The following is a 24,566-nucleotide window of genomic DNA, read 5'->3' as shown; positions in this document are numbered from 1 at the left end:
TAGGACTATGGATTAAGGCTTTTAATGTCAATGGCCATTCTAAGCTGAATGTGCTTGCTCTCGTCAGATCGCAGAAGTTACACAGCTTAAGGCCTCGCTAGTACCAGTGTGGGAGACTGTCTGGGAATCCGTGGTGCGGTTGACTTTTTATTATGTTGTTTAGATTTTGTTTCACTATCGATTAAAAAGGACTATGGATTAAAGCATTTAATGTCAATGGCCATTCTAAGCTGAATGTGCCTGCTCTCGTTAGATCGCAGAAGTTACACAGCTTAACGCCTCGCTAGTACCAGTGTGGGTGACTGTCTGGGAATCCGCGGTGCGTTGGACTTTTTATTATGTCGTTTAGATTTTGTTTCACAATAGATTAAATAGGACTATGGATTAAAGCATTTAACGTCAATGGCCATTCTAAGCTGAATGTGCCTTCTCTCGTCACATCGCAGAACTTACACAGCTTAAGGCCTCGCTAGTACCAGTGTGGGAGACTGTCTGGGAATCCGTGGTGCGGTTGACTTTTTATTATGTTGTTTAGATTTTGTTTCACAATAGATTAAATAGGACTATGGATTAAGGCTTTTAAAGTCAATGGCCATTCTAAGCTGAATGTGCCTGCTCTCGTCAGATCGCAGAAGTTACACAGCTTAAGGCCTCGCTAGTACCAGTGTGGGAGACTGTCTGGGAATCCGTGGTGCGGTTGACTTTTATTATGTCGTTTAGATTTTGTTTCACAATCGATTAAAAAGGACTATGGATTAAAGCATTTAATGTCAATGGCCATTCTAAGCTGAATGTGCATGCTCTCGTTAGATCGCAGAAGTTAAACAGCTTAACGCCTCGCTAGTACCAGTGTGGGAGACTGTCTGGGAATCCGTGGTGCGGTTGACTTTTTATTATTTCGTTTAGATTTTGTTTCACAATAGATTAAATAGGACTATGGATTAAAACATTTAACGTCAATTGCCATTCTAAGCTGAATGTGCCTGCTCTCGTCAGATCGCAGAAGTTACACAGCTTAAGGCCTCGCTAGTACCAGTGTGGGAGACTGTCTGGGAATCCGTGGTGCGGTTGAATTTTTATTATGTCGTTTAGATTTTGTTTCACAATCGATTAAAAAGGACTATGGATTAATGCATTTAATGTCAATGGCCATTCTAAGCTGAATGTCCCTGCTCTCGTCAGATCGCAGAAGTTACACAGCTTAAGGCCTCGCTAGTACCAGTGTGGGAGACTGTCTGGGAATCCGTGGTGCGGTTGACTTTTTATTATGTCGTTTAGATTTTGTTTCACAATCGATTAAAAAGGACTATGGATTAAAGCATTTAATGTCAATGGCCATTATAAGCTGAATGTGCCTGCTCTTGTCAGATCGCAGAAGTTACACAGCTTAAGGCCTCGCTAGTACCAGTGTGGGAGACTGTCTGGGAATCCGTGGTGCGGTTGACTTTTTATTATGTCGTTTAGATTTTGTTTCACAATAGATTAAAAAGGACTATGGATTAAAGCATTTAATGTCAATGGCCATTCTAAGCTGAATGTGCCTGCTCTCGTCAGATCGCAGAAGTTACACAGCTTAAGGCCTCGCTAGTACCAGTGTGGGAGACTGTCTGGGAAGCCGTGGTGCGGTTGACTTTTTATTATGTCGTTTAGATTATGTTTCACAATCGATTAAAAAGGACTATGGATTAAAGCCTTTAAAGTCAATGGCCATTCTAAGCTGAATGTCCCTGCTCTCGTCAGATCGCAAAACTTACACAGCTTAAGGCCTCGCTAGTACCAGTGTGGGAGACTGTCTGGGAATCCGTGGTGCGGTTGCCTTTTTATTATGTTGTTTAGATTTTGTTTCACAGTAGATTAAATAGGACTATGGATTAAGGCTTTTAATGTCAATGGCCATTCTAAGCTGAATGTGCCTGCTCTCGTCAGAACGCAGAAGTTACACAGCTTAAGGCCTCGCTAGTACCAATGTGGGAGACTGTCTGGGAATCCGTGGTGCGGTTGAATTTTTATTATGTCGTTTAGATTTTGTTTCACAATCGATTAAAAAGGACTATGGATTAAATCATTTAATGTCAATGGCCATTCTAAACTGAATGTCCCTGCTCTCGTCAGATCGCAGAAGTTACACAGCTTAAGGCCTCGCTAGTACCTGTGTGGGAGACTGTCTGGGAATCCGTGGTGCGGTTGACTTTTTATTATGTTGTTTAGATTTTGTTTCACAATAGATTAAATAGGACTATGGATTAAGGCTTTTAATGTCAATGGCCATTCTAAGCTGAATGTGCCTGCTCTCGTCAGATCGCAGAAGTTACACAGCTTAAGGCCTCGCTAGTACCAGTGTGGGAGACTGTCTGGGAATCCGTGGTGCGGTTGACTTTTTATTATGTCGTTTAGATTATGTTTCACAATCGATTAAAAAGGACTATGGATTAAAGCCTTTAATGTCAATGGCCATTCTAAGCTGAATGTCCCTGCTCTCGTCAGATCGCAAAAGTTACACAGCTTAAGGCCTCGCTAGTACCAGTGTGGGAGACTGTCTGGGAATCCGTGGTGCGGTTGACTTTTTATTATGTTGTTTAGATTTTGTTTCAAAGTAGATTAAATAGGACTATGGATTAAGGCTTTTAATGTCAATGGCCATTCTAAGCTGAATGTGCCTGCTCTCGTCAGAACGCAGAAGTTACACAGCTTAAGGCCTCGCTAGTACCAGTGTGGAAGACTGTCTGGGAATCCGTGGTGCGGTTGAATTTTTATTATGTCGTTTAGATTTTGTTTCACAATCGATTAAAAAGGACTATGGATTAAAGCATTTAATGTCAATGGCCATTCTAAACTGAATGTCCCTGCTCTCGTCAGATCGCAGAAGTTACACAGCTTAAGGCCTCGCTAGTACCAGTGTGGGAGACTGTCTGGGAATCCGTGGTGCGGTTGACTTTTTATTATGTTGTTTAGATTTTGTTTCACAATAGATTAAATAGGACTATGGATTAAGGCTTTTAATGTCAATGGCCATTCTAAGCTGAATGTGCCTGCTCTCGTCAGATCGCAGAAGTTACACAGCTTAAGGCCTCGCTAGTACCAGTGTGGGAGACTGCCTGGGAATCCGTGGTGCGGTTGACTTTTTATTATGTCGTTTAGATTTTGTTTCACAATCGATTAAAAAGGACTATGGATTAAAGCATTTAATGTTAATGGCCATTCTAAGCTGAATGTGCCTGCTCTCGTTAGATCGCAGAAGTTACACAGCTTAACGCCTCCCTAGTACCAGTGTGGGAGACTGTCTGGGAATCCGTGGTGCGGTTGACTTTTTATTATGTCGTTTAGATTTTGTTTCACAATAGATTAAATAGGACTATGGATTAAACCATTTAACGTCAATGGCCATTCTAAGCTGAATGTCCTGCTCTCGTCAGATCGCAGAAGTTACCCAGCTTAAGGCCTCGCTAGTACCAGTGTGGGAGCCTGTCTCGGAATCCGTTGTGCAGTTGAATTTTTATTATGTCGTTTAGATTTTGTTTCACAATCGATTAAAAAGGACTATGGATTAAAGCATTTAATGTCAATGGCCATTCTAAGTTGAATGTCCCTGCTCTCATCAGATCGCAGAAGTTACACAGCTTAAGGCCTCGCTAGTACCAGTGTGGGAGACTGTCTGGGAATCCGTGGTGCTGTTGACTTTTTATTATGTCGTTTAGATTTTGTTTCACAATCGATTAAAAAGGACTATGGATTAAAGCATTTAATGTCAATGACCATTCTAAGCTGAATGTGCCTGCTCTCGTCAGATCGCAGAAGTTACACAGCTTAAGGCCTCGCTAGTACCAGTGTGGGAGACTATCTGGGAATCCGTGGTGCGGTTGACTTTTTATTATGTCGTTTAGATTTTGTTTCACAATCGATTAAAAAGGACTATGGATTAAAGCATTTAACGTCAATGGCCATTCTAAGCTGAATGTGCCTGCTCTCGTCAGAACGCAGAAGTTACATAGCTTAAGTCCTCGCTAGTACCAGTGTGGGAGACTGTCTGGGAATCCGTGGTGCGGTTGACTTTTTATTATGTTGTTTAGATTTTGTTTCACAATAGATTAAATAGGACTATGGATTAAGGTTTTTAATGTCAATGGCCATTCTAAGCTGAATGTGCCTGCTCTCGTCAGATCGCAGAAGTTACACAGCTTAAGGCCTCGCTAGTACCAGTGTGGGAGACTGTCTGGGAATCCGTGGTGCGGTTGACTTTTTATTATGTCGTTTAGATTTTGTTTCACAATAGATTAAATAGGACTATGGATTAAAGCATTTAACGTCAATGGCCATTCTAAGCTGAATGTGCCTGCTCTCGTCCGAACGCAGAAGTTACACAGCTTAAGGCCTCGCTAGTACCAGTGTGGGAGACTGTCTGGGAATCTGTGGTGCGGTTGAGTTTTTATTATGTCGTTTAGATTTTGTTTCACAATAGATTAAAAAGGACTATGGATTAAAGCATTTAATGTCAATGGCCATTCTAAGCTGAATGTCCCTGCTTTCGTCAGTTCGCAGAAGTTACACAGCTTAAGGCCTCGCTGGTACCAGTGTGGGAGACTGTCTGGGAATGCGTGGTGCGGTTGACTTTTTATTATGTTGTTTAGATTTTGTTTCACAATAGATTAAATAGGACTATGGATTAAGGCTTTTAATGTCGATGGCCATTCTAAGCTGAATGTGCCTGCTCTCGTCAGATCGCAGAAGTTACACAGCTTAACGCCTCGCTAGTACCAGTGTGGGTGACTGTCTGGGAATCCGTGGTGCGGTTGACTTTTTATTATGTCGTTTAGATTTTGTTTCACAATAGATTAAATAGGACTATGGATTAAAGCATTTAATGTCAATGGCCATTCTAAGCTGAATGTGCCTGCTCTCGTCAGATCGCAGAAGTTACACAGCTTAACGCCTCGCTAGTACCAGTGTGGGAGACTGTCTGGGAATCCGTGGTGCGGTTGACTTTTTATTATGTCGTTTAGATTTTGTTTCACAATCGATTAAAAAGGACTATGGATTAAAGCATTTAATGTCAATGGCTATTCTAAGCTGAATGTGCCTGCTCTCGTCAGATCGCAGAAGTTACACAGCTTAAGGCCTCGCTAGTACCAGTGTGGGAGACTGTCTGGGAATCCGTGGTGCGGTTGACTTTTTATTATGTCGTTTAGATTTTGTTTCACAATCGATTAAAAAGGACTATGGATTAAAGCATTTAATGTCAAAGGCCATTCTAAGCTGAATGTGCCTGCTCTCGTTAGATCGCAGAAGTTACACAACTTAACGCCTCGCTAGTACCAGTGTGGGTGACTGTCTGGGAATCCGTGGTGCGGTTGACTTTTTATTATGTCGTTTAGATTTTGTTTCACAATAGATTAAATAGGACTATGGATTAAAGCATTTAACGTCAATGGCCATTCTAAGCTGAATGTGCCTGCTCTCGTCAGATCGCAGAAGTTACACAGCTTAAGGCCTTGCTAGTACCAGTGTGGGAGACTGTCTGGGAATCCGTGGAGCGGTTGAATTTTTATTATGTCGTTTAGATTTTGTTTCACAATCGATTAAAAAGGAATATGGATTAAAGCATTTAATGTCAATGGCAATTCTAAGCTGTATGTGCCTGCTCTCGTCAGATCGCAGAAGTTACACAGCTTAAGGCCTCGCTAGTACCAGTGTGGGAGACTGTCTGGGAATCCGTGGTGTGGTTAACTTTTTATTATGTCGTTTAGATTTTGTTTCACAATCGATTAACAAGGACTATGGATTAAAGCATTTAATGTCAATGGCCATTCTAAGCTGAATGTGCCTGCTCTCGTCAGAATGCAGAAGTTACATAGCTTAAGGCCTCGCTAGTACCAGTGTGGGAGACTGTCTGGGAATCCGTGGTGCGGTTGACTTTTTATTATGTTGTTTAGATTTTGTTTCACAATAGATTAAATAGGACTATGGATTAAGGCTTTTAATGTCAATGGCCATTCTAAGCTGAATGTGCTTGCTCTCGTCACATCGCAGAAGTTACACAGCTTAAGGCCTCGCTAGTACCAGTGTGTGAGACTGTCTGGGAATCCGTGGTGCGGTTGACTTTTTATTATGTTGTTTAGATTTTGTTTCACAATCGATTAAAAAGGACTATGGATTAAAGCATTTAATGTCAATGGCCATTCTAAGCTGAATGTGCATGCTCTCGTTAGATCGCAGAAGTTAAACAGCTTAACGCCTCGCTAGTACCAGTGTGGGAGACTGTCTGGGAATCCGTGGTGCGGTTGACTTTTCATTATTTCGTTTAGATTTTGTTTCACAATAGATTAAATAGGACTATGGATTAAAACATTTAACGTCAATGGCCATTCTAAGCTGAATGTGCCTGCTCTCGTCAGAACGCAGAAGTTACACAGCTTAAGGCCTCGCTAGTACCAGTGTGGGAGACTGTCTGGGAATCCGTGGTGCGGTTGACTTTTTATTATGTCGTTTAGATTTTGTTTCACAATCGATTAAAAAGGACTATGGATTAAAGCATTTAATGTCAATGGCCATTCTAAACTGAATGTCCCTGCTCTCGTCAGAACGCAGAAGTTGCACAGCTTAAGGCCTCGCTAGGACCAGTGTGTGAGACTGTCTGGGAATCCGTGGTGCGGTTGACTTATTATTATGTTGTTTAGATTTTGTTTCACAATAGATTAAATAGGACTATGGATTAAGGCTTTTAATGTCAATGGACATTCTAAGCTGAATGTGCCTGCCCTCGTCAGATCGCAGAAGTTACACAGCTTAAGGCTTCGCTAGTACCAGTGTGGGAGACTGTCTGGGAATCCGTGGTGCGGTTGCCTTTTTATTATGTCGTTTAGATTTTGTTTCACAATCGATTAAAAAGGACTATGGATTAAAGCATTTAATGTCAATGGCCATTCTAAGCTGAATGTGCCTGCTCTTGTCAGATCGCAGAAGTTACACAGCTTAATCCCTCGCTAGTACCAGTGTGGGAGACTGTCTGGGAATCCGTGGTGCGGTTGACTTTTTATTATGTCGTTTAGATTTTGTTTCACAATCGATTAAAAAGGACTGTGGATTAAAGCATTTAAGGTCAATGACCATTCTAAGCTGAATGTGCTTGCCCTCGTCAGATCGCAGAAGTTACACAGCTTAAGGCTTCGCTAGTACCAGTGTGGGAGACTGTCTGGGAATCCGTGGTGTGGTTGACTTTTTATTATGTCGTTTAGATTTTGTTTCACAATAGATTAAATAGGACTATGGATTAAAGCATTTAACGTCAATGGCCATTCTAAGCTGAATGTGCCTGCTCTCGTCAGAACGCAGAAGTTACACAGCTTAAGGCCTCGCTAGTACCTTTGTGGGAGACTGTCTGGGAATCCGTGGTGTGGTTGAATTTTTATTATGTCGTTTAGATTTTGTTTCACAATCGATTAAAAAGGACTATGGATTAAAGCATTTAATGTCAATGCCCATTCTAAGCTGAATGTCCCTGCTCTCGTCAGATCGCAGAAGTTACACAGCTTAAGGCTTCGCTAGTACCAGTGTGGGAGACTGTCTGGGAATCCGTGGTGCGGTTGACTTTTTATTATGTTGTTTAGATTTTGTTTCACAATAGATTAAATAGGACTATGGATTAAAGCATTTAACGTCAATGGCCATTCTAAGCTGAATGTGCCTGCTCTCGTCAGAATGCAGAAGTTACACAGCTTAAGGCCTCGCTAGTACCATTGTGGGAGACTGTCTGGGAATCCGTGGTGTGGTTGAATTTTTATTATGTCGTTTAGATTTTGTTTCACAATCGATTAAAAAGGACTATGGATTAAAGCATTTAATGTCAATGCCCATTCTAAGCTGAATATCCCTGCTCTCGTCAGATCGCAGAAGTTACACAGCTTAAGGCCTCGCTAGTACCAGTGTGGGAGACTGTCTGGGAATCCGTGGTGCGGTTGACTTTTTATTATGTCGTTTAGATTTTGTTTCACAATCGATTAAAAAGGACTATGGATTAAAACATTTAATGTCAATGGCCATTCTAAGCTGAATGTGCCTGCTCTCGTCAGATCGCAGAAGTTACACAGCTTAAGGCCTCGGTAGTACTAGTGTGGGAGACTGTCTGGGAATCCGTGGTGCGGTTCACTTTATATTATGTCGTTTAGATTTTGTTTCACAATCGATTAAAAAGGACTATGGATTAAAGCATTTAATGTCAATGGCCATTCTAAGCTGCATCTGCCTGCTCTCGTCAGATCGCAGAAGTTACACAGCTTAAGGCCTTGCTAGTACCAGTGTGGGAGACTGTCTGGGAAACCGTGGTGCGGTTGACTTTTTATTATGTCGTTTAGATTTTGTTTCACAATAGATTAAATAGGACTATAGATTAAAGCATTTAACGTCAATGGCCATTCTAAGCTGAATGTGCCTGCTCTCGTCAGAACGCAGAAGTTACACAGCTTAAGGCCTTGCTAGTACCAGTGTGGGAGACTGTCTGGGAATCCGTGGTGCGGTTGAATTTTTATTATGTCGTTTCGATTTTGTTTCACAATCGATTAAAAAGGACTATGGATTATAGCATTTAATGTCAATTGCCATTCTAAGCTGAATGTCCCTGCTCTCGTCAGATCGCAGAAGTTACACAGCTTAAGGCCTCGCTAGTACCAGTGTGGGAGACTGTCTGGGAATCCGTGGTGCAGTTGACTTTTTATTATGTTGTTTAGATTTTGTTTCACAATAGATTAAATAGGACTATGGATTAAAGCTTTTAATGTCAATGGCCATTCTAAGCTGAATGTGCCTGCTATCGTCAGATCGCAGAAGTTACGCAGCTTATGGCCTTGCTAGTACCAGTGTGGGAGACTGTCTGGGAATCCGTGGTGCGGTTGACTTTTTATTATGTCGTTTAGATTTTGTTTCACAATCGATTAAAAAGGACTATGGATTAAAGCATTTAATGTCAATGGCAATTCTTAGCTGAATGTGCCTGCTCTCGTCAGATCGCAGAAGTTACACAGCTTAAGGCCTCGGTAGTACTAGTGTGGGAGACTGTCTGGGAATCCGTGGTGCGGTTGACTTTTTATTATGTCGTTTAGATTTTGTTTCACAATCGATTAAAAAGGACTATGGATTAAAGCATTTAATGTCAATGGCCATTCTAAGCTGCAAGTGCCTGCTCTCGTCAGATCGCAGAAGTTACACAGCTTAAGGCCTCGCTAGTACCAGTGTGGGAGACTGTCTGGGAATCCGTGGTGCGGTTGACTTTTTATTATGTTGTTTAGATTTTGTTTCACAATAGATTAAATAGGACTATGGATTAAGGCTTTTAATGTCAATGGCCATTCTAAGCTGAATGTGCCTGCTATCGTCAGATCGCAGAAGTTACACAGCTTATGGCCTTGCTAGTACCAGTGTGGGAGACTGTCTGGGAATCCGTGGTGCGGTTGACTTTTTATTATGTAGTTTAGATTTTGTTTAACAATCGATTAAAAAGGACTATGGATTAAAGCATTTAATGTCAATGGCCATTCTTAGCTGAATGTGCCTGCTCTCGTCAGATCGCAGAAGTTACACAGCTTAAGGCCTCGGTAGTACTAGTGTGGGAGACTGTCTGGGAATCCGTGGTGCGGTTGACTTTTTATTATGTCGTTTAGATTTTGTTTCACAATCGATTAAAAAGGACTATGGATTAAAGCATTTAATGTCAATGGCCATTCTAAGCTGCATGTGCCTGCTCTCGTCAGATCGCAGAAGTTACACAGCTTAAGGCCTCGCTAGTACCAGTGTGGGAGACTGTCTGGGAATCCATGGTGCGGTTGACTTTTTATTATGTTGTTTAGATTTTGTTTCACAATAGATTAAATAGGACTATGGATTAAGGCTTTTAATGTCAATGGCCATTCTAAGCTGAATGTGCCTGCTATCGTCAGATCGCAGAAGTTACACAGCTTATGGCCTTGCTAGTACCAGTGTGGGAGACTGTCTGGGAATCCGTGGTGCGGTTGACTTTTTATTATGTAGTTTAGATTTTGTTTCACAATCGATTAAAAAGGACTATGGATTAAAGCATTTAATGTCAATGGCCATTCTAAGCTGAATGTGCCTGCTCTCGTTAGATCGCTGAAGTTACACAGCTTAACGCCTCCCTAGTACCAGTGTGGGAGACTGTCTGGGAATCCGTGGTGCGGTTGAATTTTTATTATGTCGTTTAGATTTTGTTTCACAATCGATTAAAAAGGACTATGGATTAAATCATTTAATGTCAATGGCCATTCTAAGCTGAATGTGCCTGCTCTCGTCAGATCACAGAAGTTACACAGCTTAAGGCCTTGCTAGTACCAGTGTGGGAGACTGTCTGGGAATCCGTGGTGCGGTTGACTTTTTATTATGTCGTTTAGATTTTGTTTCACAATCGATTAAAAAGGACTATGGATTAAAGCATTTAATGTCAATGGCCATTCTAAGCTGAATGTGCCTGCTCTCGTCAGATCGCAGAAGTTACACAACTTAAGGCCTCGGTAGTACTAGTGTGGGAGACTGTCTGGGAATCCGTGGTGCGGTTTACTTTTTATTATGTCGTTTAGATTTTGATTCACAATCGATTAAAAAGGACTATTTATTAAAGCATTTTATGTCAATGGCCATTCTAAGCTGCATGTGCCTGCTCTCGTCAGAACGCAGAAGTTACACAGCTTAAGGCCTCGCTAGTACCAGTGTGGGAGACTGTCTGGGAATCCGTGGTGCGGTTGAATTTTTATTATGTCGTTTAGATTTTGTTTCACAATCGATTAAAAAGGACTATGGATTATAGCATTTAATGTCAATGGCCATTCTAAGCTGAATGTCCCTGCTCTCGTCAGATCGCAGAAGTTACACAGCTTAAGGCCTCGCTAGTACCAGTGTGGGAGACTGTCTGGGAATCCGTGGTGCGGTTGACTTTTTATTATGTTGTTTAGATTTTGTTTCACAATAGATTAAATAGGACTATGGATTAAGGCTTTTAATGTCAATGGCCATTCTTAGCTGAATGTGCCTGCTCTCGTTAGATCGCTGAAGTTACACAGCTTAACGCCTCGCTAGTACCAGTGTGGGAGACTGTCTGGGAATCCGTGGTGCGGTTGAATTTTTATTATGTCGTTTAGATTTTGTTTCACAATCGATTAAAAAGGACTATGGATTAAATCATATAATGTCAATGGCCATTCTAAGCTGAATGTCCCTGCTCTCGTCAGATCGCAGAAGTTACACAGCTTAAGGCCTCGCTAGTACCAGTGTGGGAGACTGTCTGGGAATCCGTGGTGCGGTTGACTCTTTATTATGTTGTTTAGATTTTGTTTCACAATAGATTAAATGGGACTATGGATTAAGGCTTTTAATGTCAATGGCCATTCTAAGCTGAATGTGCCTGCTTTCGTCAGATCGCAGAAGTTACACAGCTTAAGGCCTCGCTAGTACCAGTGTGGGAGACTGTCTGGGAATCCGTGGTGCGGTTGACTTTTTATTATGTCGTTTAGATTTTGTTTCACAATAGATTAAATAGGACTATGGATTAAAGCATTTAACGTCAATGGCCATTCTAAGCTGAATGTGCCTGCTCTCGTCAGAACGCAGAAGTTACACAGCTTAAGGCCTCACTAGTACCATTGTGGGAGACTGTCTGGGAATCCGTGGTGTGGTAGAATTTTTATTATGTCGTTTAGATTTTGTTTCACAATCGATTAAAAAGGACTATGGATTAAAGCATTTAATGTCAATGCCCATTCTAAGCTGAATGTCCCTGCTCTCGTCAGATCGCAGAAGTTACACAGCTTAAGGCCTCGCTAGTACCAGTGTGGGAGACTGTCTGGGAATCCGTGGTGCGGTTGACTTTTTATTATGTCGTTTAGATTTTGTTTCACAATCGATTAAAAAGGACTATGGATTAAAACATTTAATGTCAATGGCCATTCTAAGCTGAATGTGCTTGCTCTCGTCAGATCACAGAAGTTACACAGCTTAAGGCGTCGCTAGTACAAGTGTGGGAGACTGTCTGGGAATCCGTGGTGCGGTTGACTTTTTATTATGTCGTTTAGATTTTGTTTCACAATCGATTAAAAAGGACTATGGATTAAAACATTTAATGTCAATGGCAATTCTAAGCTGAATGTGCCTGCTCTCGTCAGATCGCAGAAGTTACACAGCTTAAGGCCTCGCTAGTACCAGTGTGGGAGACTGTCTGGGAATCCGTGGTGCGGTTGACTTTTTATTATGTCGTTTAGATTTTGTTTCACAATAGATTAAATAGGACTATAGATTAAAGCATTTAACGTCAATGGCCATTCTAAGCTGAATGTGCCTGCTCTCGTCAGAACGCAGAAGTTACACAGCTTAAGGCCTCGCTAGTACCAGTGTGGGAGACTGTCTGGGAATCCGTGGTGCGGTTGAATTTTTATTATGTCGTTTAGATTTTGTTTCACAATCGATTAAAAAGGACTATGGAATATAGCATTTAATGTCAATGGCCATTCTAAGCTGAATGTCCCTGCTCTCGTCAGATCGCAGAAGTTACACAGCTTAAGGCCTCGCTAGTACCAGTGTGAGAGACTGTCTGGGAATCCGTGGTGCGGTTGACTTTTTATTATGTTGTTTAGATTTTGTTTCACAATAGATTAAATAGGACTATGGATTAAGGCTTTTTATGTCAATGGCCATTCTAAGCTGAATGTGCCTGCTATCGTCAGATCGCAGAAGTTACACAGCTTATGGCCTTGCTAGTACCAGTGTGGGAGACTGTCTGGGAATCCGTGGTGCGGTTGACTTTTTATTATGTCGTTTAGATTTTGTTTCACAATCGATTAAAAAGGACTATGGATTAAAGCATTTAATGTCAATGGCCATTCTAAGCTGAATGTGCCTGCTCTTGTTAGATCGCTGAAGTTACACAGATTAATGCCTCGCTAGTACCAGTGTGGGAGACTGTCTGGGAATCCGTGGTGCGGTTGAATTTTTATTATGTCGTTTAGATTTTGTTTCACAATCGATTAAAAAGGACTATGGATTAAAGCATTTTTTGATGTCAATGGCCATTCTAAGCTGAATGTGAATGCTCTCGTCAGATCGCAGAAGTTACACAGCTTAACGCCTCGCTAGTACTAGTGTGGGAGACTGTCTGGGAATCCGTGGTGCGGTTGACTTTTTATTATGTCGTTTAGATTTTGTTTCACAATAGATTAAATAGGACTATGGATTAAAGCATTTAACGTCAATGGCCATTCTAAGCTGAATGTCCCTGCTCTCGTCAGATCGCAGAAGTTGCACAGCTTAAGGCCTCGCTAGTACAAGTGTGGGAGACTGTCTGGGAATCCGTGGTGCGGTTGACTTTTTATTATGTCGTTTAGATTTTGTTTCACAATCGATTAAAAAGGACTATGGATTAAAGCATTTAATGTCAATGGCCATTCTAAGCTGAATGTCCCTGCTCTCGTCAGATCGCAGAAGTTGCACAGCTTAAGGCCTCGCTAGTACCAGTGTGGGAGACTGTCTGGGAATCCGTGGTGCGGTTTTCTTTTTATTATGTCGTTTAGATTTTGTTTCACAATCGATTAAAAAGGACTATGGATTAAAGCATTTAATGTCAATGGCCATTCTAAGCTGAATGTGCCTGCTCTCGTCAGATCGCAGAAGTTACACAGCTTAAGGCCTCGGTAATACCAGTGTGGGAGACTGTCTGGGAATCCGTGGTGCGGCTGACTTTTTATTATGTCGTTTAGATTTTGTTTCACAATAGATTAAATAGGACTATGGATTAAAACATTTAACGCCAATGGCCATTCTAAGCTGAATGTGCCTGCTCTCGTCAGAACGCAGAAGTTACACAGCTTAAGGCCTCGTTAGTACCAGTGTGGGAGACTGTCTGGGAATCCGTGGTGCGGTTGAATTTTTATTATGTCGTTTAGATTTTGTTTCACAATCGATTAAAAAGGACTATGGATTAAAGCATTTAATGTCAATGGCCATTCTAAGCTGAATGTCCCTGCTCTCGTCAGATCGCAGAAGTTACACAGCTTAAGGCCTCGCTAGTACCAGTGTGGGAGACTGTCTGGGAATCCGTGGTGCGGTTGCCTTTTTATTATGTCGTTTAGATTTTGTTTCACAATCGATTAAAAAGGACTATGGATTAAAGCATTTAGTGTCAATGGCCATTCTAAGCTGAATGTGCCTGCTCTCGTCAGATCGCAGAAGTTACACAGCTTAAGGCCTCGCTAGTACCAGTGTGGGAGACTTTCTGGGAATCCGTGGTGCGGTTGACTTTTTATTATGTCGTTTAGATTTTGTTTCACAATCGATTAAAAAGAACTATGGATTAAAGCATTTAATGTCAATGGCCATTCTAAGCGGAATGTGCCTGCTCTCGTCAGATCGCAGAAGTTACACAGCTTAAGGCCTCGCTAGTACCAGTGTGGGAGACTGTCTGGGAATCCGTGGTGCGGTTGACTTTTTATTATGTCGTTTAGATTTTGTTTCACAATAGATTAAATAGGACTATGGATTAAAGCATTTAACGTCAATGGCCATTCTAAGCTGAATGTGCCTGCTCTCGTCAGATCGCAGAAGTTACACAGCTTAAGGCCTCGCTAGTATCAGTGTGGGAGACTGTCTGGGAATCCGTGGTGCGGTTTAATTTTTATTATGTCGTTTAGATTTTGTTTCACAATTGATTAAAAAGAACTATGGATTAAAGCATTTAATGTCAATGGCCATTCTAAGCTGAATGTCCCTGCTCTCGTCAGATCGCAGAAGTTACACAGCTTAAGGCCTCGCTAGTACCAGTGTGGGAGGCTGTCTGGGAATCCGTGGTGCGGTTGACTTTTTATTATGTCGTTTAGATTTTGTTTCACAATCGATTAAAAAGGACTATGGATTAAAGCATTTAATGTCAATGGCCATTCTAAGCTGAATGTGCCTGCTCTCGTCAGATCGCAGAAGTTACACAGCTTAAGGCTTCGCTAGTACCAGTGTGGGAGACTGTCTGGGAATCCGTGGTGCGGTTGACTTTTTATTATGTTGTTTAGATTTTATTTCACAATAGATTAAATAGGACTATGGATTAAGGCTTTTAATGTCAATGGCCATTCTAAGCTGAATGTGCCTGCTCTCGTCAGATCGCAGAAGTTACACAGCTTAAGGCCTCGCTAGTACCAGTGTGGGAGACTGTCTGGGAATCGGTGGTGCGGTTGACTTTTTATTATGTCGTTTAGATTTTGTTTCACAATCGATTAAAAAGGACTATGGATTAAAGCATTTAATGCCAAAGGCCATTCTAAGCTGAATGTGCCTGCTCTCGTTAGATCGCAGAAGTTACACATCTTAACGCCTCGCTAGTACTAGTGTGGGAGACTGTCTTGGAATCCGTGGTGCGTTAGACTTTTTATTATGTCGTTTAGATTTTGTTTCACAATAGATTAAATAGGACTATGGATTAAAGCATTTAACGTCAATGGCCATTCTAAGCTGAATGTGCCTGCTCTCGTCAGATCGCAGAAGTTACACAGCTTAAGGCCTCGCTAGTACCAGTGTGGGAGACTGTCTGGGAATCCGTGGTGCGGTTGCCTTTTTATTATGTCGTTTAGATTTTGTTTCACAATCGATTAAAAAGGACTATGGATTAAAGCATTTAATGTTAATGGCCATTCTAAGCTGAATGTGCCTGCTCTCGTTAGATCGCAGAAGTTAAACAGCTTAACGCCTCGCTAGTACCAGTGTGAGAGACTGTCTGGGAATCCGTGGTGCGGTTGACTTTTTATTATGTCGTTTAGATTTTGTTTCACAATAGATTAAACAGGACTATGGATTAAAGCATTTAACGTCAATGGCCATTCTAAGCTGAATGTGCCTGCTCTCGACAGATCACAGAAGTTACACAGCTTAAGGCCTCGCTAGTACCTGTGTGGGAGACTGTCTGGGAATCCGTGGTGCGGTTGAATTTTTATTATGTCGTTTAGATTTTGTTTCACAATCGATTAAAAAGGACTATGGATTAAAGCATTTAATGTCAATGGCCATTCTAAGCTGAATGTCCCTGCTCTGGTCAGATTGCAGTAGTTACACAGCTTAAGGCCTCGCTAGTACCAGTGTGGGAGACTGTCTGGGAATCCGTGGTGCGGTTGACTTTTTATTATGTCGTTTAGATTTTGTTTCACAATCGATTAAAAAGGACTATGGATTAAAGCATTTTTTGATGTCAATGGCCATTCTAAGCTGAATGTACCTGCTCTCGTCAGATCGCAGAAGTTACACAGCTTAACGCCTCGCTAGTACCAGTGTGAGAGACTGTCTGGGAATCCGTGGTGCGGTTGACTTTTTATTATGTCGTTTAGATTTTGTTTCACAATAGATTAAACAGGACTATGGATTAAAGCATTTAACGTCAATGGCCATTCTAAGCTGAATGTGCCTGCTCTCGACAGATCACAGAAGTTACACAGCTTAAGGCCTCGCTAGTACCTGTGTGGGAGACTGTCTGGGAATCCGTGGTGCGGTTGAATTTTTATTATGTCGTTTAGATTTTGTTTCACAATCGATTAAAAAGGACTATGGATTAAAGCATTTAATGTCAATGGCCATTCTAAGCTGAATGTCCCTGCTCTGGTCAGATTGCAGTAGTTACACAGCTTAAGGCCTCGCTAGTACCAGTGTGGGAGACTGTCTGGGAATCCGTGGTGCGGTTGACTTTTTATTATGTCGTTTAGATTTTGTTTCACAATCGATTAAAAAGGACTATGGATTAAAGCATTTTTTGATGTCAATGGCCATTCTAAGCTGAATGTACCTGCTCTCGTCAGATCGCAGAAGTTACACAGCTTAAGGCCTCGCTAGTACCAGTGTGGGAGACTGTCTGGGAATCCGTGGTGCGGTTGACTTTATTATTTTGTCGTTTAGATTTTGTTTCACAATCGATTAAAAAGTACTATGGATTAAAGCATTTAATATCAATGGCCATTCTAAGCTGAATGTGCCTGCTCTCGTCAGATCGCAGAAGTTACACAGCTTAAGGCCTCGCTAGTACCAGTGTGGGAGACTGTCTGGGAATCCGTGGTGCGGTTGACTTTTTATTATGTCGTTTAGATTTTGTTTCACAATCGATTAAAAAGTACTATGCATTAAAGCATTTAATGTCAATGGCCATTCTAAGCTGAATGTGCCTGCTCTCGTCAGATCGCAGAAGTTACACAGCTTAAGGCCTCGCTAGTACCAGTGTGGGAGACTGTCTGGGAATCCGTGGTGCGGTTGCCTTTTTATTATGTCGTTTAGATTTTGTTTCACAATCGATTAAAAAGGACTATGGATTAAAGCATTTAATGTTAATGGCCATTCTAAGCTGAATGTGCCTGCTCTCGTTAGATCGCAGAAGTTAAACAGCTTAACGCCTCGCTAGTACCAGTGTGAGAGACTGTCTGGGAATCCGTGGTGCGGTTGACTTTTTATTATGTCGTTTAGATTTTGTTTCACAATAGATTAAACAGGACTATGGATTAAAGCATTTAACGTCAATGGCCATTCTAAGCTGAATGTGCCTGCTCTCGACAGATCACAGAAGTTACACAGCTTAAGGCCTCGCTAGTACCTGTGTGGGAGACTGTCTGGGAATCCGTGGTGCGGTTGAATTTTTATTATGTCGTTTAGATTTTGTTTCACAATCGATTAAAAAGGACTATGGATTAAAGCATTTAATGTCAATGGCCATTCTAAGCTGAATGTCCCTGCTCTGGTCAGATTGCAGTAGTTACACAGCTTAAGGCCTCGCTAGTACCAGTGTGGGAGACTGTCTGGGAATCCGTGGTGCGGTTGACTTTTTATTATGTCGTTTAGATTTTGTTTCACAATCGATTAAAAAGGACTATGGATTAAAGCATTTTTTGATGTCAATGGCCATTCTAAGCTGAATGTACCTGCTCTCGTCAGATCGCAGAAGTTACACAGCTTAACGCCTCGCTAGTACCAGTGTGAGAGACTGTCTGGGAATCCGTGGTGCGGTTGACTTTTTATTATGTCGTTTAGATTTTGTTTCACAATAGATTAAACAGGACTATGGATTAAAGCATTTAACGTCAATGGCCATTCTAAGCTGAATGTGCCTGCTCTCGACAGATCACAGAAGTTACACAGCTTAAGGCCTCGCTAGTACCTGTGTGGGAGACTGTCTGGGAATCCGTGGTGCGGTTGAATTTTTATTATGTCGTTTAGATTTTGTTTCACAATCGATTAAAAAGGACTATGGATTAAAGCATTTAATGTCAATGGCCATTCTAAGCTGAATGTCCCTGCTCTGGTCAGATTGCAGTAGTTACACAGCTTAAGGCCTCGCTAGTACCAGTGTGGGAGACTGTCTGGGAATCCGTGGTGCGGTTGACTTTTTATTATGTCGTTTAGATTTTGTTTCACAATCGATTAAAAAGGACTATGGATTAAAGCATTTTTTGATGTCAATGGCCATTCTAAGCTGAATGTACCTGCTCTCGTCAGATCGCAGAAGTTACACAGCTTAAGGCCTCGCTAGTACCAGTGTGGGAGACTGTCTGGGAATCCGTGGTGCGGTTGACTTTATTATTTTGTCGTTTAGATTTTGTTTCACAATCGATTAAAAAGTACTATGGATTAAAGCATTTAATATCAATGGCCATTCTAAGCTGAATGTGCCTGCTCTCGTCAGATCGCAGAAGTTACACAGCTTAAGGCCTCGCTAGTACCAGTGTGGGAGACTGTCTGGGAATCCGTGGTGCGGTTGACTTTTTATTATGTCGTTTAGATTTTGTTTCACAATCGATTAAAAAGTACTATGCATTAAAGCATTTAATGTCAATGGCCATTCTAAGCTGAATGTGCCTGCTCTCGTCAGATCGCAGAAGTTACACAGCTTAAGGCCTCGCTAGTACCAGTGTGGGAGACTGTCTGGGAATCCGTGGTGCGGTTGGATTTTTGTTATGTCGTTTAGATTTTGTTTCACAATAGATTAAATAGGACTATGGATTAAAGCATATAACGTCAATGGCCATTCTAAGCTGAATGTGCCTGCTCTCGTCAGATCGCAGAAGTTACACAGCTTAAGGCCTCGCTAGTACCAGTGTGGGAGACTGTCTGGGAATCCGTGGTGCGGTAGAATTTTTATTATGTCGTTTAGATTTTGTTTCACAATCGATTAAAAAGGACTATGGATTAAAGCATTTAATGTCAATGGCCATTCTAAGCTGAATGTCCCTGCTCTCGTCAGATCGCAGAAATTACACAGCTTAAGGCCTCGCTAGTACCAGTGTGGGAGACTGTCTGGGAATCCGTGGTGCGGTTGACTTTTTATTATGTCGTTTAGATTTTGTTTCACAATCGATTAAAAAGGACTATGGATTAAAGCATTTAAGGTCAATGGCCATTCTAAGCTTAATGTGCCTGCTCTCGTCAGATCGCAGAAGTTACACAGCTTAAGGCCTCGCTAGTACCAGTGTGGGAGACTGTCTGGGAATCCGTGGTGCGGTTGAATTTTTATTATGTTGTTTAGATTTTGTTTCACAATCGATTAAAAAGGACTATGGATTAAAGCCTTTAATGGCAATGGCCATTCTAAGCTGAATGTCCCTGCGCTCGTCAGGTCGCAGAAGTTACACAGCTTAAGGCCTCCCTAGTACCAGTGTGGGAGACTGTCTGGGAATCCGTGGCGCGGTTGCCTTTTTATTATGTTGTTTAGATTTTGTTTCACAATAGATTAAATAGGACTATGGATTAAGGCTTTTAATGTCAATGGCCATTCTAAGCTGAATGTGCCTGCTCTCGTCAGATCGCAGAAGTTACACAGCTTAAGGCCTCGCTAGTACCAGTGTGGGAGACTGTCTGGGAATCCGTGGTGCGGTTGACTTTTTATTATGTTGTTTCGATTTTGTTTCACAATCGATTAAAAAGGACTATGGATTAAAGCATTTAATGTCAATGGCCATTCTAAGCTGAATGTGCCTGCTCTAGTTAGATCGCAGAAGTTACACAGCTTAACGCCTCGCTAGTACCAGTGTGGGAGACTGTCTGGGAATCCGTGGTGCGGTTGACTTTTTATTATGTCGTTTAGATTTTGTTTCACAATAGATTAAATAGGACTATGGATGAAAGCATATAACGTCAATGGCCATTCTAAGCTGAATGTGCCTGCTCTCGTCAGATCGCAGAAGTTACACAGCTTAAGGCCTCGCTAGTACCAGTGTGGGAGACTGTCTGGGAATCCGTGGTGCGGTTTAATTTTTATTATGTCGTTTAGATTTTGTTTCACAATCGATTAAAAAGGACTATGGATTAAAGCATTTAATGTCAATGGCCATTCTAAGCTGAATGTGAATGCTCTAGTTAGATCGCAGAAGTTACACAGCTTAACGCCTCGCTAGTACCAGTGTGGGAGACTGTCTGGGAATCCGTGGTGCGGTTGACTTTTTATTATGTCGTTTAGATTTTGTTTCACAATAGATTAAATAGGACTATGGATGAAAGCATATAACGTCAATTGCCATTCTAAGCTGAATGTGCCTGCTCTCGTCAGATCGCAGAAGTTACACAGCTTAAGGCCTCACTAGTACCTGAGTGGGAGACTGTCTGGGAATCCGTGGTGCGGTTGACTTTTTATTATGTCGTTTAGATTTTGTTTCACAATCGATTAAAAAGGACTATGGATTAAAGCATTTAATGTCAATGGCCATTCTAAGCTGAATGTGCCTGCTCTCGTCAGATCGCAGAAGTTACACAGCTTAAGTCCTTGCTAGTACCAGTGTGGGAGACTGTCTGGGAATCCGTGGTGCGGTTGACTTTTTATTATGTCGTTTCGATTTTGTTTCACAATCGATTAAAAAGGACTATGGATTAAAGCATTTAATGTCAATGGCCATTCTAAGCTGAATGTGCCTGCTCTAGTTAGATCGCAGAAGTTACACAGCTTAACGCCTCGCTAGTACCAGTGTGGGAGACTGTCTGGGAATCCGTGGTGCGGTTGACTTTTTATTATGTCGTTTAGATTTTGTTTCACAATAGATTAAATAGGACTATGGATGAAAGCATATAACGTCAATGGCCATTCTAAGCTGAATGTGCCTGCTCTCGTCAGATCGCAGAAGTTACACAGCTTAAGGCCTCGCTAGTACCAGTGTGGGAGACTGTCTGGGAATCCGTGGTGCGGTTTAATTTTTATTATGTCGTTTAGATTTTGTTTCACAATCGATTAAAAAGGACTATGGATTAAAACATTTAATGTCAATGGCCATTCTAAGCTGAATGTGCCTTCTCTAGTTAGATCGCAGAAGTTACACAGCTTAACGCCTCGCTAGTACCAGTGTGGGAGACTGTCTGGGAATCCGTGGTGCGGTTGACTTTTTATTATGTCGTTTAGATTTTGTTTCACAATAGATTAAATAGGACTATGGATGAAAGCATATAACGTCAATTGCCATTCTAAGCTGAATGTGCCTGCTCTCGTCAGATCGCAGAAGTTACACAACTTAAGGCCTCGCTAGTACTAGAGTGGGAGACTGTCTGGGAATCCGTGGTGCGGTTGACTTTTTATTATGTCGTTTAGATTTTGTTTCACAATCGATTAAAAAGGACTATGGATTAAAGCATTTAATGTCAATGGCCATTCTAAGCTGAATGTGCCTGCTCTCGTCAGATCGCAGAAGTTACACAGCTTAAGGCCTCGCTAGTACCAGTGTGGGAGACTATCTGTGAATCCGTGGTGCGGTTGACTTTTTATTATGTTGTTTAGATTTTATTTCACAATAGATTAAATAGGACTATGGATTAAGGCTTTTAATGTCAATGGCCATTCTAAGCTGAATGTGCCTGCTCTCGTCAGATCGCAGAAGTTACACAGCTTAAGGCCTCGCTAGTACCAGTGTGGGAGACTGTCTGGGAATCCGTGGTGCGTTTGACTTTTTATTATGTCGTTTAGATTTTGTTTCACAATCGATTAAAAAGGACTATGGATTAAAGCATTTAATGCCAATGGCCATTCTAAGCTGAATGTACCTGCTCTCGTTAGATCGCAGAAGTTACACAGCTTAACGCCTCGCTAGTACTAGTGTGGGAGACTGTCTGGGAATCTGTGGTGCGGTTGACTTTTTATTATGTCGTTTAGATTTTGTTTCACAATCGATTAAAAAGGACTATGGATTAAAGCATTTAAAGTCAATGGCCATTCTAAGCTGAATGTGCCTGCTCTCGTCAGATCGCAGAAGTTACACAGCTTAAGGCCTCGCTAGTACCAGTGTGGGAGACTGTCTGGGAATCCGTGGTGCGGTTGACTTTTTATTATGTTGTTTAGATTTTGTTTCACAATAGATTAAATAGGACTATGGATTAAGGCTTTTAATGTCAATGGCCATTCTAAGATGAATGTGCCTGCTCTCGTTAGATCGCAGAAGTTACACAGCTTAACGCCTCGCTAGTACCAGTGTGGGAGACTGTCTGGGAAACCGTGGTGCGGTTGACCCTTTATTATGTCGTTTAGATTTTGTTTCACAATAGATTAAATAGGACTATGGATTAAAGAATTTAATGTCAATGGCCATTCTAAGCTGAATGTGCCTGCTCTCGTCAGATCGCGGAAGTTACACAGCTTAAGTCCTCGCTAGTACCAGTGTGGGAATCCGTGGTGCGGTTGAATTTTTATTATGTCGTTTAGATTTTGTTTCACAATCGATTAAAAAGGACTATGGATTAAAGCATTTAATGTCAATGGCCATTCTAAGCTGAATGTCCCTGCTCTCGTCAGATCGCAGAAGTTACACAGCTTTAAGGCCTCGCTAGTACCAGTGTGGGAGACTGTCTGGGAATCCATGGTGCGGTTGACTTTTTATTATGTCGTTTAGATTTTGTTTCACAATCGATTAAAAAGGACTATGGATTAAAGCATTTAATGTCAATGGCCATTCTAAGCTGAATGTGCCTGCTCTCGTCAGATCGCAGAAGTTACACAGCTTAAGGCCTCGCTAGTACCAGTGTGGGAGACTGTCTGGGAATCCGTGGTGCGGATGACTTTTTATTATGTCGTTTAGATTTTGTTTCACAATCGATTAAAAAGGACTATGGATTAAAGCATTTAATGTTAATGGCCATTCTAAGCTGAATGTGCCTGCTCTCGTTAGATCGCAGAAGTTAAACAGCTTAACGCCTCGCTAGTACCAGTGTGGGAGACTGTCTGGGAATCCGTGGTGCGGTTGACTTTTTATAATGTCGTTTAGATTTTGTTTCACAATAGATTAAATAGGACTATGGATTAAAGCATTTAACGTCAATGGCCATTCTAAGCTGAATGTGCCTGCTCTCGTCAGATCGCAGAAATTACACAGCTTAAGGCCTCGCTAGTACCAGTGTGGGAGACTGTCTGGGAATCCGTGGTGCGGTTGAATTTTTATTATGTCGTTTAGATTTTGTTTCACAATCGATTAAAAAGGACTATGGATTAAAGCATTTAATGTCAATGGCCATTCTAAGCTTAATGTCCCTGCTCTCGTCAGATTGCAGAAGTTACACAGCTTAAGGCCTCGCTAGTACCAGTGTGGGAGACTGTCTGGGAATCCGTGGTGCGGTTGACTTTTTATTATGTCGTTTAGATTTTGTTTCACAATCGATTAAAAAGGACTATGGATTAAAGCATTTTTTGAAGTCAATGGCCATTCTAAGCTGAATGTGAATGCTCTCGTCAGATCGCAGAAGTTACACAGCTTAAGGCCTCGCTAGTACTAGTGTGGGAGACTGTCTGGGAATCCGTGGTGCGTTTGACTTTTTATTATGTCGTTTAGATTTTGTTTCACAATCGATTAAAAAGGACTATGGATTAAAGCATTTAATGCCAATGGCCATTCTAAGCTGAATGTGCCTGCTCTCGTTAGATCGCAGAAGTTACACCGCTTAACGCCTCGCTAGTACTAGTGTGGGAGACTGTCTGGGAATCCGTGGTGCGGTTGACATTTTATTATGTCGTTTAGATTTTGTTTCACAATAGATTAAATAGGACTATGGATTAAAGCATTTAACGTCAATGGCCATTCTAAGCTGAATGTCCCTGCTCTCGTCAGATCGCAGAAGTTGCACAGCGTAAGGCCTCGCTAGTACAAATGTGGGAGACTGTCTGGGAATCCGTGGTGCGGTTGACTTTTTATTATGTCGTTTAGATTTTGTTTCACAATCGATTAAAAAGGACTATGGATTAAAGAATTTAAAGTCAATGGCCATTCTAAGCTGAATGTCCCTGCTCTCGTCAGTTCGCAGAAGTTGCACAGCTTAAGGCCTCGCTAGTACCAGTGTGGGAGACTGTCTGGGAATCCGTGGTGCGGTTTTCTTTTTATTATGTCGTTTAGATTTTGTTTCACAATCGATTAAAAAGGACTATGGATTAAAGCATTTAATGTCAATGGCCATTCTAAGCTGAATGTGCCTGCTCTCGTCAGATCGCAGAAGTTACACAGCTTAAGGCCTCGCTAATACCAGTGTGGGAGACTGTCTGGGAATCCGTGGTGCGGCTGACTTTTTATTATGTCGTTTAGATTTTGTTTCACAATAGATTAAATAGGACT

At 41.6% G+C, this 24,566-nt stretch overlaps 96 pseudogenes; all 96 read left to right on the top strand.

The window, feature by feature from the left end:
* The first annotated feature begins 26 nt into the window (after positions 1 to 26).
* On the top strand, positions 27 to 145 carry LOC142734032 (5S ribosomal RNA; annotated as a pseudogene).
* Positions 146 to 584: 439 nt separating this feature from the next.
* LOC142668954 (5S ribosomal RNA) lies at positions 585 to 703 on the top strand (annotated as a pseudogene).
* A 66-nt stretch (positions 704 to 769) lies between these two features.
* Positions 770 to 888, top strand: LOC142673384 (5S ribosomal RNA; annotated as a pseudogene).
* A 67-nt stretch (positions 889 to 955) lies between these two features.
* Positions 956 to 1,074, top strand: LOC142735685 (5S ribosomal RNA; annotated as a pseudogene).
* Positions 1,075 to 1,141: 67 nt separating this feature from the next.
* LOC142725909 (5S ribosomal RNA) lies at positions 1,142 to 1,260 on the top strand (annotated as a pseudogene).
* A 67-nt stretch (positions 1,261 to 1,327) lies between these two features.
* LOC142699821 (5S ribosomal RNA) lies at positions 1,328 to 1,446 on the top strand (annotated as a pseudogene).
* Positions 1,447 to 1,513: 67 nt separating this feature from the next.
* Positions 1,514 to 1,632, top strand: LOC142737304 (5S ribosomal RNA; annotated as a pseudogene).
* Positions 1,633 to 1,699: 67 nt separating this feature from the next.
* Positions 1,700 to 1,818, top strand: LOC142703680 (5S ribosomal RNA; annotated as a pseudogene).
* Positions 1,819 to 1,885: 67 nt separating this feature from the next.
* Positions 1,886 to 2,004, top strand: LOC142736380 (5S ribosomal RNA; annotated as a pseudogene).
* A 67-nt stretch (positions 2,005 to 2,071) lies between these two features.
* LOC142738267 (5S ribosomal RNA) lies at positions 2,072 to 2,190 on the top strand (annotated as a pseudogene).
* A 67-nt stretch (positions 2,191 to 2,257) lies between these two features.
* LOC142668832 (5S ribosomal RNA) lies at positions 2,258 to 2,376 on the top strand (annotated as a pseudogene).
* A 67-nt stretch (positions 2,377 to 2,443) lies between these two features.
* Positions 2,444 to 2,562, top strand: LOC142737423 (5S ribosomal RNA; annotated as a pseudogene).
* Positions 2,563 to 2,629: 67 nt separating this feature from the next.
* On the top strand, positions 2,630 to 2,748 carry LOC142738406 (5S ribosomal RNA; annotated as a pseudogene).
* A 67-nt stretch (positions 2,749 to 2,815) lies between these two features.
* LOC142737702 (5S ribosomal RNA) lies at positions 2,816 to 2,934 on the top strand (annotated as a pseudogene).
* Positions 2,935 to 3,001: 67 nt separating this feature from the next.
* Positions 3,002 to 3,120, top strand: LOC142733190 (5S ribosomal RNA; annotated as a pseudogene).
* Positions 3,121 to 3,558: 438 nt separating this feature from the next.
* On the top strand, positions 3,559 to 3,677 carry LOC142669117 (5S ribosomal RNA; annotated as a pseudogene).
* A 67-nt stretch (positions 3,678 to 3,744) lies between these two features.
* On the top strand, positions 3,745 to 3,863 carry LOC142736180 (5S ribosomal RNA; annotated as a pseudogene).
* A 67-nt stretch (positions 3,864 to 3,930) lies between these two features.
* On the top strand, positions 3,931 to 4,049 carry LOC142738372 (5S ribosomal RNA; annotated as a pseudogene).
* Positions 4,050 to 4,116: 67 nt separating this feature from the next.
* Positions 4,117 to 4,235, top strand: LOC142668711 (5S ribosomal RNA; annotated as a pseudogene).
* A 67-nt stretch (positions 4,236 to 4,302) lies between these two features.
* On the top strand, positions 4,303 to 4,421 carry LOC142737035 (5S ribosomal RNA; annotated as a pseudogene).
* Positions 4,422 to 4,488: 67 nt separating this feature from the next.
* LOC142712071 (5S ribosomal RNA) lies at positions 4,489 to 4,607 on the top strand (annotated as a pseudogene).
* Positions 4,608 to 4,674: 67 nt separating this feature from the next.
* On the top strand, positions 4,675 to 4,793 carry LOC142676052 (5S ribosomal RNA; annotated as a pseudogene).
* A 67-nt stretch (positions 4,794 to 4,860) lies between these two features.
* LOC142670775 (5S ribosomal RNA) lies at positions 4,861 to 4,979 on the top strand (annotated as a pseudogene).
* A 67-nt stretch (positions 4,980 to 5,046) lies between these two features.
* LOC142730643 (5S ribosomal RNA) lies at positions 5,047 to 5,165 on the top strand (annotated as a pseudogene).
* Positions 5,166 to 5,418: 253 nt separating this feature from the next.
* LOC142692102 (5S ribosomal RNA) lies at positions 5,419 to 5,537 on the top strand (annotated as a pseudogene).
* Positions 5,538 to 5,604: 67 nt separating this feature from the next.
* LOC142694761 (5S ribosomal RNA) lies at positions 5,605 to 5,723 on the top strand (annotated as a pseudogene).
* A 67-nt stretch (positions 5,724 to 5,790) lies between these two features.
* LOC142738120 (5S ribosomal RNA) lies at positions 5,791 to 5,909 on the top strand (annotated as a pseudogene).
* A 253-nt stretch (positions 5,910 to 6,162) lies between these two features.
* LOC142673373 (5S ribosomal RNA) lies at positions 6,163 to 6,281 on the top strand (annotated as a pseudogene).
* Positions 6,282 to 6,348: 67 nt separating this feature from the next.
* Positions 6,349 to 6,467, top strand: LOC142724240 (5S ribosomal RNA; annotated as a pseudogene).
* Positions 6,468 to 7,092: 625 nt separating this feature from the next.
* On the top strand, positions 7,093 to 7,211 carry LOC142694385 (5S ribosomal RNA; annotated as a pseudogene).
* A 67-nt stretch (positions 7,212 to 7,278) lies between these two features.
* On the top strand, positions 7,279 to 7,397 carry LOC142667718 (5S ribosomal RNA; annotated as a pseudogene).
* Positions 7,398 to 7,464: 67 nt separating this feature from the next.
* Positions 7,465 to 7,583, top strand: LOC142691527 (5S ribosomal RNA; annotated as a pseudogene).
* A 67-nt stretch (positions 7,584 to 7,650) lies between these two features.
* On the top strand, positions 7,651 to 7,769 carry LOC142694020 (5S ribosomal RNA; annotated as a pseudogene).
* A 67-nt stretch (positions 7,770 to 7,836) lies between these two features.
* Positions 7,837 to 7,955, top strand: LOC142672610 (5S ribosomal RNA; annotated as a pseudogene).
* A 67-nt stretch (positions 7,956 to 8,022) lies between these two features.
* Positions 8,023 to 8,141, top strand: LOC142731938 (5S ribosomal RNA; annotated as a pseudogene).
* A 67-nt stretch (positions 8,142 to 8,208) lies between these two features.
* Positions 8,209 to 8,327, top strand: LOC142668135 (5S ribosomal RNA; annotated as a pseudogene).
* Positions 8,328 to 8,394: 67 nt separating this feature from the next.
* LOC142737428 (5S ribosomal RNA) lies at positions 8,395 to 8,513 on the top strand (annotated as a pseudogene).
* Positions 8,514 to 8,580: 67 nt separating this feature from the next.
* Positions 8,581 to 8,699, top strand: LOC142732859 (5S ribosomal RNA; annotated as a pseudogene).
* A 67-nt stretch (positions 8,700 to 8,766) lies between these two features.
* On the top strand, positions 8,767 to 8,885 carry LOC142703769 (5S ribosomal RNA; annotated as a pseudogene).
* Positions 8,886 to 8,952: 67 nt separating this feature from the next.
* On the top strand, positions 8,953 to 9,071 carry LOC142720089 (5S ribosomal RNA; annotated as a pseudogene).
* Positions 9,072 to 9,138: 67 nt separating this feature from the next.
* LOC142717065 (5S ribosomal RNA) lies at positions 9,139 to 9,257 on the top strand (annotated as a pseudogene).
* Positions 9,258 to 9,510: 253 nt separating this feature from the next.
* On the top strand, positions 9,511 to 9,629 carry LOC142717098 (5S ribosomal RNA; annotated as a pseudogene).
* Positions 9,630 to 9,696: 67 nt separating this feature from the next.
* On the top strand, positions 9,697 to 9,815 carry LOC142666632 (5S ribosomal RNA; annotated as a pseudogene).
* Positions 9,816 to 10,254: 439 nt separating this feature from the next.
* Positions 10,255 to 10,373, top strand: LOC142666965 (5S ribosomal RNA; annotated as a pseudogene).
* Positions 10,374 to 10,440: 67 nt separating this feature from the next.
* On the top strand, positions 10,441 to 10,559 carry LOC142737502 (5S ribosomal RNA; annotated as a pseudogene).
* A 67-nt stretch (positions 10,560 to 10,626) lies between these two features.
* LOC142736931 (5S ribosomal RNA) lies at positions 10,627 to 10,745 on the top strand (annotated as a pseudogene).
* Positions 10,746 to 10,812: 67 nt separating this feature from the next.
* Positions 10,813 to 10,931, top strand: LOC142725898 (5S ribosomal RNA; annotated as a pseudogene).
* A 253-nt stretch (positions 10,932 to 11,184) lies between these two features.
* Positions 11,185 to 11,303, top strand: LOC142725887 (5S ribosomal RNA; annotated as a pseudogene).
* A 67-nt stretch (positions 11,304 to 11,370) lies between these two features.
* On the top strand, positions 11,371 to 11,489 carry LOC142735909 (5S ribosomal RNA; annotated as a pseudogene).
* Positions 11,490 to 11,556: 67 nt separating this feature from the next.
* LOC142686310 (5S ribosomal RNA) lies at positions 11,557 to 11,675 on the top strand (annotated as a pseudogene).
* Positions 11,676 to 11,742: 67 nt separating this feature from the next.
* On the top strand, positions 11,743 to 11,861 carry LOC142670257 (5S ribosomal RNA; annotated as a pseudogene).
* Positions 11,862 to 12,114: 253 nt separating this feature from the next.
* On the top strand, positions 12,115 to 12,233 carry LOC142734381 (5S ribosomal RNA; annotated as a pseudogene).
* Positions 12,234 to 12,300: 67 nt separating this feature from the next.
* On the top strand, positions 12,301 to 12,419 carry LOC142735035 (5S ribosomal RNA; annotated as a pseudogene).
* Positions 12,420 to 12,486: 67 nt separating this feature from the next.
* LOC142671053 (5S ribosomal RNA) lies at positions 12,487 to 12,605 on the top strand (annotated as a pseudogene).
* Positions 12,606 to 13,233: 628 nt separating this feature from the next.
* LOC142698210 (5S ribosomal RNA) lies at positions 13,234 to 13,352 on the top strand (annotated as a pseudogene).
* A 67-nt stretch (positions 13,353 to 13,419) lies between these two features.
* On the top strand, positions 13,420 to 13,538 carry LOC142712016 (5S ribosomal RNA; annotated as a pseudogene).
* Positions 13,539 to 13,605: 67 nt separating this feature from the next.
* Positions 13,606 to 13,724, top strand: LOC142669704 (5S ribosomal RNA; annotated as a pseudogene).
* A 67-nt stretch (positions 13,725 to 13,791) lies between these two features.
* On the top strand, positions 13,792 to 13,910 carry LOC142737329 (5S ribosomal RNA; annotated as a pseudogene).
* A 67-nt stretch (positions 13,911 to 13,977) lies between these two features.
* Positions 13,978 to 14,096, top strand: LOC142736831 (5S ribosomal RNA; annotated as a pseudogene).
* A 67-nt stretch (positions 14,097 to 14,163) lies between these two features.
* On the top strand, positions 14,164 to 14,282 carry LOC142736336 (5S ribosomal RNA; annotated as a pseudogene).
* A 67-nt stretch (positions 14,283 to 14,349) lies between these two features.
* Positions 14,350 to 14,468, top strand: LOC142737067 (5S ribosomal RNA; annotated as a pseudogene).
* A 67-nt stretch (positions 14,469 to 14,535) lies between these two features.
* On the top strand, positions 14,536 to 14,654 carry LOC142702558 (5S ribosomal RNA; annotated as a pseudogene).
* Positions 14,655 to 14,721: 67 nt separating this feature from the next.
* Positions 14,722 to 14,840, top strand: LOC142736968 (5S ribosomal RNA; annotated as a pseudogene).
* Positions 14,841 to 14,907: 67 nt separating this feature from the next.
* Positions 14,908 to 15,026, top strand: LOC142734497 (5S ribosomal RNA; annotated as a pseudogene).
* Positions 15,027 to 15,093: 67 nt separating this feature from the next.
* On the top strand, positions 15,094 to 15,212 carry LOC142736375 (5S ribosomal RNA; annotated as a pseudogene).
* Positions 15,213 to 15,465: 253 nt separating this feature from the next.
* LOC142735627 (5S ribosomal RNA) lies at positions 15,466 to 15,584 on the top strand (annotated as a pseudogene).
* Positions 15,585 to 15,651: 67 nt separating this feature from the next.
* LOC142694982 (5S ribosomal RNA) lies at positions 15,652 to 15,770 on the top strand (annotated as a pseudogene).
* A 442-nt stretch (positions 15,771 to 16,212) lies between these two features.
* Positions 16,213 to 16,331, top strand: LOC142699664 (5S ribosomal RNA; annotated as a pseudogene).
* Positions 16,332 to 16,773: 442 nt separating this feature from the next.
* Positions 16,774 to 16,892, top strand: LOC142700161 (5S ribosomal RNA; annotated as a pseudogene).
* A 68-nt stretch (positions 16,893 to 16,960) lies between these two features.
* On the top strand, positions 16,961 to 17,079 carry LOC142735871 (5S ribosomal RNA; annotated as a pseudogene).
* A 67-nt stretch (positions 17,080 to 17,146) lies between these two features.
* LOC142735626 (5S ribosomal RNA) lies at positions 17,147 to 17,265 on the top strand (annotated as a pseudogene).
* Positions 17,266 to 17,332: 67 nt separating this feature from the next.
* LOC142694971 (5S ribosomal RNA) lies at positions 17,333 to 17,451 on the top strand (annotated as a pseudogene).
* Positions 17,452 to 17,893: 442 nt separating this feature from the next.
* LOC142699653 (5S ribosomal RNA) lies at positions 17,894 to 18,012 on the top strand (annotated as a pseudogene).
* A 442-nt stretch (positions 18,013 to 18,454) lies between these two features.
* Positions 18,455 to 18,573, top strand: LOC142699076 (5S ribosomal RNA; annotated as a pseudogene).
* Positions 18,574 to 18,641: 68 nt separating this feature from the next.
* LOC142735870 (5S ribosomal RNA) lies at positions 18,642 to 18,760 on the top strand (annotated as a pseudogene).
* Positions 18,761 to 18,827: 67 nt separating this feature from the next.
* LOC142737869 (5S ribosomal RNA) lies at positions 18,828 to 18,946 on the top strand (annotated as a pseudogene).
* A 67-nt stretch (positions 18,947 to 19,013) lies between these two features.
* Positions 19,014 to 19,132, top strand: LOC142738278 (5S ribosomal RNA; annotated as a pseudogene).
* Positions 19,133 to 19,199: 67 nt separating this feature from the next.
* Positions 19,200 to 19,318, top strand: LOC142723948 (5S ribosomal RNA; annotated as a pseudogene).
* Positions 19,319 to 19,385: 67 nt separating this feature from the next.
* On the top strand, positions 19,386 to 19,504 carry LOC142666204 (5S ribosomal RNA; annotated as a pseudogene).
* Positions 19,505 to 19,757: 253 nt separating this feature from the next.
* On the top strand, positions 19,758 to 19,876 carry LOC142668589 (5S ribosomal RNA; annotated as a pseudogene).
* A 253-nt stretch (positions 19,877 to 20,129) lies between these two features.
* LOC142674620 (5S ribosomal RNA) lies at positions 20,130 to 20,248 on the top strand (annotated as a pseudogene).
* A 253-nt stretch (positions 20,249 to 20,501) lies between these two features.
* LOC142736405 (5S ribosomal RNA) lies at positions 20,502 to 20,620 on the top strand (annotated as a pseudogene).
* Positions 20,621 to 20,687: 67 nt separating this feature from the next.
* On the top strand, positions 20,688 to 20,806 carry LOC142666836 (5S ribosomal RNA; annotated as a pseudogene).
* Positions 20,807 to 21,059: 253 nt separating this feature from the next.
* Positions 21,060 to 21,178, top strand: LOC142674609 (5S ribosomal RNA; annotated as a pseudogene).
* A 253-nt stretch (positions 21,179 to 21,431) lies between these two features.
* Positions 21,432 to 21,550, top strand: LOC142723594 (5S ribosomal RNA; annotated as a pseudogene).
* A 67-nt stretch (positions 21,551 to 21,617) lies between these two features.
* On the top strand, positions 21,618 to 21,736 carry LOC142736050 (5S ribosomal RNA; annotated as a pseudogene).
* Positions 21,737 to 21,804: 68 nt separating this feature from the next.
* LOC142708034 (5S ribosomal RNA) lies at positions 21,805 to 21,921 on the top strand (annotated as a pseudogene).
* Positions 21,922 to 21,989: 68 nt separating this feature from the next.
* Positions 21,990 to 22,108, top strand: LOC142697705 (5S ribosomal RNA; annotated as a pseudogene).
* Positions 22,109 to 22,175: 67 nt separating this feature from the next.
* Positions 22,176 to 22,294, top strand: LOC142668467 (5S ribosomal RNA; annotated as a pseudogene).
* A 67-nt stretch (positions 22,295 to 22,361) lies between these two features.
* LOC142707934 (5S ribosomal RNA) lies at positions 22,362 to 22,480 on the top strand (annotated as a pseudogene).
* Positions 22,481 to 22,721: 241 nt separating this feature from the next.
* Positions 22,722 to 22,841, top strand: LOC142707253 (5S ribosomal RNA; annotated as a pseudogene).
* A 67-nt stretch (positions 22,842 to 22,908) lies between these two features.
* Positions 22,909 to 23,027, top strand: LOC142737585 (5S ribosomal RNA; annotated as a pseudogene).
* Positions 23,028 to 23,094: 67 nt separating this feature from the next.
* Positions 23,095 to 23,213, top strand: LOC142737063 (5S ribosomal RNA; annotated as a pseudogene).
* Positions 23,214 to 23,280: 67 nt separating this feature from the next.
* On the top strand, positions 23,281 to 23,399 carry LOC142736235 (5S ribosomal RNA; annotated as a pseudogene).
* A 67-nt stretch (positions 23,400 to 23,466) lies between these two features.
* LOC142676608 (5S ribosomal RNA) lies at positions 23,467 to 23,585 on the top strand (annotated as a pseudogene).
* An 814-nt stretch (positions 23,586 to 24,399) lies between these two features.
* Positions 24,400 to 24,518, top strand: LOC142686775 (5S ribosomal RNA; annotated as a pseudogene).
* The last annotated feature ends 48 nt before the right edge of the window (positions 24,519 to 24,566 follow it).

The sequence above is a fragment of the Rhinoderma darwinii genome, chromosome 1, assembly GCF_050947455.1.
Source record: "Rhinoderma darwinii isolate aRhiDar2 chromosome 1, aRhiDar2.hap1, whole genome shotgun sequence".
NCBI lineage: Eukaryota > Metazoa > Chordata > Amphibia > Anura > Rhinodermatidae > Rhinoderma > Rhinoderma darwinii.
The sequence above is the reverse complement of the archived record's forward strand: the minus strand, read 5'-3'. Positions and strand labels throughout refer to the sequence as shown.